This window comes from Furipterus horrens, unplaced genomic scaffold (genome assembly GCF_987537825.1).
Source record: "Furipterus horrens unplaced genomic scaffold, mFurHor1.1.pri manual_scaffold_5, whole genome shotgun sequence".
Taxonomy (NCBI): domain Eukaryota; kingdom Metazoa; phylum Chordata; class Mammalia; order Chiroptera; family Furipteridae; genus Furipterus; species Furipterus horrens.
The window spans coordinates 166,259,951-166,267,854 of NW_028327175.1; the positions used below are offsets into that span (position 1 = coordinate 166,259,951).

The following is a 7,904-nucleotide window of genomic DNA, read 5'->3' on the forward strand; positions in this document are numbered from 1 at the left end:
CACAATGGGAAAAGTAAATATTAGAATCTACAAAGGCATATTAACTTTACAACATAATGCCTTGTGGGTTTAAAGTACATACACGGAATTAAAATGTATGATAACAACACACATACACACACACAAAAATTACCCAAACATACTAAAAAGTGGATATTAAGTATTCTAAACTCTTAGAATTATCTGGGAAGAGGTGAAGTCCTAACTTACATTAGATTTTAATAACTCAAGAACACATTTTGTAATATTTAGAGAAAATACTAAAAGAATAGAAATTTTTAAAAACTCTTTGTAATAAACAAGAAAATAAAGAGGAAAGAGTAATAAAAAATACTTGATTAATAAAAAAAACTGTAAAGGAGAGTGAAAGAAACCAAAATTAGGTGATAAATAAAAAACATTAAGATGGTAGACATAAGCTCAAATACATTAGAAGTAATATAAAATGCAAATTGCTTAAATATTTCAATAAATGACAGACTCTATTAGCCTGGATAAAAACCAAAACCCAATTATATTATGCTTACAAGAGACAATTTAAGACGGCTTATAGAGAGGTTGAAAAGAAAATGATGGAAAAAGACAAAAGAGACCTGGTGTGATATAAGATAAAGCATGAAACATTACTAGAGATAATTGCATAATGAGAAACGATCTATTAGTCAGGAAGATGAAAAAATTATATTTATATAAACCTAAAAGTCACTTTAAAATATCTAAAGCAATAATTTATAAAACTATAAAGAGAAATAAATAAATTCAGAAGTAAAATGAGAGAATTTAACATCTGTCCTAGTAACTAGTAGAATAAGCAAACAAGAAATTATTAAGAAATATATAATCCATTAACAACATAATAAATAACCACAAATTTCATCAAAGACACTGAATCAGTGTAGAAATAGAACATTTACCAAAATTTGTGACAAGCTACATTTTGTTTGTCTTAGAAAATTCAGGGTTTCATATCCTTGACACTATTGACATTTTGAGGTAGATAAATCTTTGCTGTAAGAGGCTGTCCTGTGCATTACAGGATATTTAACTGCATCCATGGTTTGTATCCACTGATGCCAGGATCGGCTTCCCTCCTACAGTTACAGCAACAATAAATGTCTCCAGATATTGCCAAATGCTCTTTGCAGGGGGATCATGACTAATTTGGAGTGTGTTATTTTTTAATTGATTAATGAAGGTAGTAATCAATACTGAAAGATTACTTAAAACTCCCCACAATATGTATATTAAGCAATATATTTATAAATGCCCCATGAGACGAAGAAATAATCAAAGTGGAAATTAAAAACATTTTAACTGAATTATTATAAAAATAAAACAAACTTATGCAATGCAGTTTCAGCTCTTTTAGAAGAAAATATATACAAGTAAATGCATATATTAAAAAGAAAAAAGCATAAAGTCAAGAACATGAAGATCAAGGCTTCTGCTTATTGCCAAGTGAGATAAACAAATCCCCTCTCCAAAAAGTAACTCTAAAGCTAGACTAAACTGACAAAAAATATCATGTCATCTCTCTGGAATTCTACCAAAGTCTACAACAGACTCTGGTAAACTGTTGAAATTAGGGTTAGAACAATGGAAGTCTACAGTATTAAGGCCTAGGGCTGGGCCTGCTCCTAACAAGTGATAAGGAGGATCTTCCAGGATGCGGCAGGTCAACAGCTTTTCTGAAGCAGCTGAAGGTGGCTTTCCAAATGGGGCAGTGGGCAACACTTATGTTCAATAGAAGTGACTTCTCTGAGACAAACAAATGTAAAGGCCAATGGCTCCACTCTAGTAGCTGAGGTTGTAGGTTTGATTGGACAAACATGCAGTATTCCTGACTGAGTCTGTACACATGTTCAGTGGAGACAGAGAGCCTCTATGCTGTTCTTATACTCCTGGCTTACCCTGAGACTACATGCATGAAATACAAGATTCAAAAGGAACTAGAGGACAGGAAAACTCAGAGAAGACTGAAAAAAAGCCTGGAATTTTAATGTCTCATATTTAGAATATAGAAATAACTGCTATAACTCAATAATAAGACAAAAAATAATTAAAATATTGGTAAAATGTTTGAATAGTAATAGTATCAAAGATTATATAAAATAGCTAATAAGCACAAAGGTGTTTAACATCATTAATTATTAGAGGAATGAAAATAAAATCCTAAATCACAATGACATATTACTACACATTCATTAGAATGGTTATAGTGAAAAAGAAACACTATACCAAGTATTGGTGAGAATATGAAGAAATGTATTGCTGATGGGAATGTAAAATAGTAGAGAAACTTTGGAAAATAATTTGGCACAATACTTCTACTCTTATTAATCTACTCAAGACAAATTAAAATATATGTCCACATAAAGACATGTACATTAATATTCAGAGCTGCAAAAATCATTCTATTTTATTCCATATTTGTAACTTACCTGTTTTCTCTTTTTCTTGATAAACCCTTAAGAAGATTAATCAAGTAAAAAGTGAAAAGGTACAAATTACAAATATCAAGAATGAATAAGGGAATAAAAATACAGATCCTATAGATATTAGAAGGAGGGTATCATCAACAACTTAACCCAAAACATTTGTAAAACTAGCTAGATAAAACATTCAGAAAGTTTTAAAAACTCACTAAAACTGACACAAGAAGAAATAGAAAATTTGATTATTCATATATCTAGCAAAGAAATTGAATTTATACTTAAAATCTTCCCCGAGTGAAATCTTCAAGCCCAGATGACTTGCATGGTGAATTCTTCCAAACATGAGAAACAGAATGAGTAACAATTTCACATGAACTCTTCAAAAGAAGAGAAGATGTGGGTATGATTCCCAGCTTATTTTATGTGGCAAACATATTCTTGACACAAACACATAACAAGGACATTATAAGAAAGAAAAATTACAAGTCAACCTCTCTAATAAGAAAGATGCAAACTCTAATCAAAACATTTAGAAATGAAATACAAAGAAATAAGAAACATCTCACAAACAAGTTGATTTTATGCAAGAAATGCAAGTTTGATTCAACATCCAAAAATAAATCCAATTGAGAGGGAAATTTCTTAATAAAAGTATATTACAAAAACTTATAGCTAATGCAATTTTCATTTATGATCAAATGTTGAAAACTTCTCCACTGAGACCAGGAATAACATACAGATGGCCAGCAATCACTAATGCTGTTTATCACTATAAGCAAAATTCTAGCTAATACAGTAAGAGATATAAATGAGATAAAATGTATGAGTATTTGGAAATTAAAAAATAAAACTGTATCATTTAAAAATGTTGTTTTTCTATAGAAAATTCAAAAACATTTACAGAAAAAAGCATTAATATTAAGAAATGAATTTTGCAATAATACCAGAACCAGTCGATATTAAATATAAATTATATTACTATAAACAACAACAAGCATTTAGAAAAATAAAAATTTTTAAATACATCATAAATCATCAAATTCTGAAGAATAAGTATAATGAGTGGTGTGCAAGTTCTCTGTGCTGAAAAGTATGAGAAAATATTGAGGGAAATTCAAATAGGTGTAAATAAAGAGAGGGATAGGTAAACCCTTGTCATGTATTGGAAGATATAGTATTATAATAATGTCAGTTCTCACCAAATTGATCTACCAATTTAACATAATCCAAATATAATCCCATAAACTTTTAAAATTGAAATTAAAAACCTTATTCTAACTTTTATATGGAATGACAAAGAACACCAATCTTTCTCAAACTATTTCAAAAAATTCTAGAGGAGGAAAGACTCCCAAACTCATTTTATGAGGCTAACAGTAACTTAATTCCAAAACCAGATGAAGACACTACAAAGAAAGAAAATGATAGATCAATATCCCTGATGAACGTAGATGGTAAACTACTCAACAAAATATTGGAAAACCAGTTTCAAATTTTTAGACTGATGCTAGAGGCCCTTAAAGCTCTATCTCCACTCCACCACAAACATCCCCACTCCATATTTAGTTTTCATTAGTCATTGTTTTTGGCTGTTATCGCATTTGAACAGTAAGCCTCCAGTTTTACCATCTGTGAATCCATACCACACTACAGTAGATGTCAGTAGATGCCAGAACTTAGTTTGCCAGTTTCCCTTTCAGCTCAGGCAAATGACCTAGGCCCCCACTGATCAGATGTCCCTGTTTGAGACCGATTTAGAAGCTAGAATCTCAGTGCAGTAGATGTCAGGCATACTGCCCTCTGGGGATGGGGGAGAGATATCCCAGGTTACAGCAGAGACTGAGACTCTAGTGACATGTCCTAACTCAGCATTAGGGCTGTGTGTGAGCTCCAAAGTCTGGGCCATGAGGCATGACATCTCTGCTGACATAGCCCATGATAAAGGAGGCTGTTTGCCTGAATAGCCTCCAATCCTGGCTCCCTGGCTCTCTGGCTCTCCCAGATATTTTGTGAGTCAAATAATAGCCTCTAATCAGTTTCTGTCCTTCCTGAACTAGCTAGATTGGGTCCTTCTATTCATAACTAAGAACTTTCACTGGTACCCTACTTAATCTCTCCTTTAGGCCTCTCTCTAGGCAAAAAAAAAAAGAGATTCTGTAGAAATTCCCAAACAATTAATTGTGTGAAGCATCTTTTGGTCTCATGAGAGCTGTAAAGGTTACATAAGCAAAACATTTTTAAACACCCAAATAAAGAAAGAAGAATAATCATTATTAATTAAGTACTAAGTTGTAGAAGTTGAGAGGAGAGAATAATGAGCTTGGACTCAATTTAAAAAACAAAATAATGAGAATGGCAGTTGGTAAGCAAAGATGAAGGCACTGACATAGCCCATGATAAAGAAAGAAAAAGTCCATAATCAGAGCCACAGAGGTGGGGGTGCACTGATCTGGCTGTGCGCAGTTTGTGTAAGGAACTAGATCAGGATGCATATGGATGGGCAAGGCAAGGTCATGCTTTAGAGGCCCTGTACCATCAATGTGAGATGGAGACTCCTCAAGGTGCAGCAGCCCCTCTGACCTAGAATTACTTCCCAGTGCTTCTTCTTTTAGGCCTTAGCACATGCCGTTTCCTCTGCCTGGAAAGCTGTCTCTCCATTCTTCTTATGCTGGCCCTTTGTAGGATGGGCTGCATCATAAGTAAGCAGGTTCTCAGGGAATCAGGCTATGGAACTCTGAGATTTGTATGCAGAATTATTGGGGGGGGGGTGGAGAGACCTTTGGAACAAGTTCTATAAGAGAGTGAGGGGAGCAGGACTGGGTAGAGAGAAAAGGTGAACTTGGCTACAGCTGCTTCCAATCCCATAGTGGGCACTGGACCTGAGATGGTCTTCAGAGTTCTCCTGACCTGAGGCAGGAAGTCAGGCCTTTGTTTCCCCACTTGGACCAGTCATCAGATGCAAGTGCCTCAGGAAGGGTGTGTTCTCTTGGGAGAGGGCACCTCTCTTCAGCTAAAGGACATACTCCAAGGGTAGAGAAGGTGGGGTTGAGCTCCTTGATGGGGAAGTGAGGCCGATTCTCACAAACCCATCTCAAGTAGGCCCCATGTTACTCTTTTCTTCATATACAGGTCACCTGAAGTCCCCAAGAATTATAATGGAAGAGACCATGGTGCAATGGCTACCAGAAAAGAGTGTGAGTCAATGATGCCCCTGGCTAGCCTATGTTTTATGGAAGAGCAGCCACCTTTGACCTTGCTTACTAATACTAAGGGGCTCAAATCAACAGTGTTTGAAGCATGAATGATGGACTGGAAGAACAATCGTGAGATACCCTGCAGAGGCTGGTACATCACCAACAAATCCCTAGAAGAATTTGGAGCACTTTCTGTCAAAAGATGGCTCATCTCTCATATCGTGGGGCTGACAAGAGGTAAAATTAAATGTCAGCCAAGCAGCTTCCTGTGTGGGTGAGTGGTTTCCCAATCCATAATGCATGTTCACTTGGTAATACATTAAGGGTGAGATTTGACATCAAGGCTAAGACACTAGGTAATTAATCAAAACCCTGATTCATTCCCACAAACCTATGAGCAATGCATTGGACTGCACATTGTGGTTGATACAAAAACTTTCTATTCAAACGTGGCAGGCTATATATAGCTCAAGACAATATGAGGTGGGAGTGTGAAAATATCATTAAAAGGGAAGTGCCTTGAAGAGGGACAGCGGCATTATGTCCCATTTCACACAAACTTGTACTGCAAACTACAAATTCAGCCTTCCAGACAAGGACATGTTTAAACAAAGTATTTCAGTGAGAAACTTAACCAAGTTTATAGATGAAGTAAACTCTTAGGTACTATCAGTTTGGATATAAAGCAAGGAATGAAAAAGGGATCTCTCAATGAGCCCATAGCTCGAGTTACTGGGGAGCAACTTTGGGTACCTAAGCCTTTCAATGAGAGGCAGTGTCAGCAGAAGTTTATTGTTTATCTCTAACACATATACCACAGGTTTGTCCCCAAGCTTCTATGGGGTTTGTACATATAAGTCTTCAGGGTAATGTCTGATTCACTGGATCACCATTTTGGTGTCAAAAGAATAGATCCTGGTTGTATTCCTAAAAAGGTAGTATTCCCCAAATTTTACTTTTCTGTAGATATTGACTTTCCAATGAAAGGAACATTAGGCTGTGAACATTGTGAGGTTGGGGAAGAACTGAGTTTTGAGGAAATAGTGAAAATATGTCAGTGAAAACTGAAGAAATGCCATTTAAGAATTTTATATGGAAGGTAACTTAGTATAGTGGAAAGAGCACAGGTTTTAGAGTCAGACCTACTCAAGTTCAAATGCTGTGTAATCTTGGGTGTATTATTTGACCACTCAGAGACAATTTTCTCATCAGTATGACAGGGTGTGAACATATGAACACCAACCTCAGAGGGACACACAAAATGTCACATACTTGCTTTCATAATAATGACAGATATTGTTTTTATTGTTACTATGGCCATCATCTTGCCTAAAATATAGGAGCTATAGAAATGTGGTTTACCCCTCAGCAGGTATCCTAGAAAATGGGACTGATCCAGTGTTCTTTAACCTTTTTGCTCTAACGGTGGTATCCTACCTTCACATCTGAGTACTGTGTGGCAACTGAATTTTCATGCCAAAATAGCTACTCTTGACACAATGCCCTCTTTGGACCAAGTCTGGGTTTTCCCTGGAGGAATGGAGAGAAATGAGACTCATGGGGCTCACAGTCACTCTGGGAAGAGAGAGGAAACAGGTCACTTACTGTGATGCAGTAGAGAGGGAGTTTCAAGTACAGCCAGGGTGTGAAAGGGAAAACTTTAGGGGAGCAGAAAATGCTCCCTGGAAAAGCATTAGTCAAAAGAGTGTCTAAATACTAGCACTCATCGAGGCTAGAGTCACGCTTGGGTATCAGCTATTGCCTTAGTGTGCTAGAGTCCTCGAAGAGCAATTGCTGGCCTTATTCACTGACTGTGGCCCCCCTATGGCATAGTCAGTCACCAGGTTAGTGACAATGCAAAAATAAATAAATAAAATAAAATAAATAAAAATAAAAATAAATACTAGCACTATCTCCTTTTGCCTCAGTGTCCCAGCAAGTCCCCTTATTCAGCCCCTGCAGTTTTATCACTTCCCCAACTTCTTCCTTGCCTTAGTCCAAGGGCCTTCTTCAGATCCCATCAGGCCTTCAAGAGTCTTGCAGACCTAATACTTACAAATTAGATGAAAGCTTGGGACAATTGAAACTTAGCATACCCTAGTAAAGAGTGGTAGTGATGCAGGACTTGAGTGACTTGACAAGACTATGTAGGGACCATGGGAGAGTCACTTGTCTTACAGGACTTTTTGGTTGGTCACACAGGGTCTGGGTGTCTATCCAATTGCTGGAACATATTATGCACTCACTGTTTTAGCTCTGGGTCAGAAAGCAATAG

General features: G+C 36.3%; 1 non-coding gene across 1 annotated transcript; it reads left to right on the top strand.

Annotated features, from left to right (window-relative positions):
- Window positions 1-7,354: 7,354 nt before the first annotated feature.
- On the top strand, window positions 7,355-7,486 carry LOC150010327 (small nucleolar RNA SNORA3/SNORA45 family). The gene has a single exon (XR_016511549.1). It is a non-coding gene; the product is annotated as a small nucleolar RNA SNORA3/SNORA45 family (small nucleolar RNA).
- The last annotated feature ends 418 nt before the right edge of the window (window positions 7,487-7,904 follow it).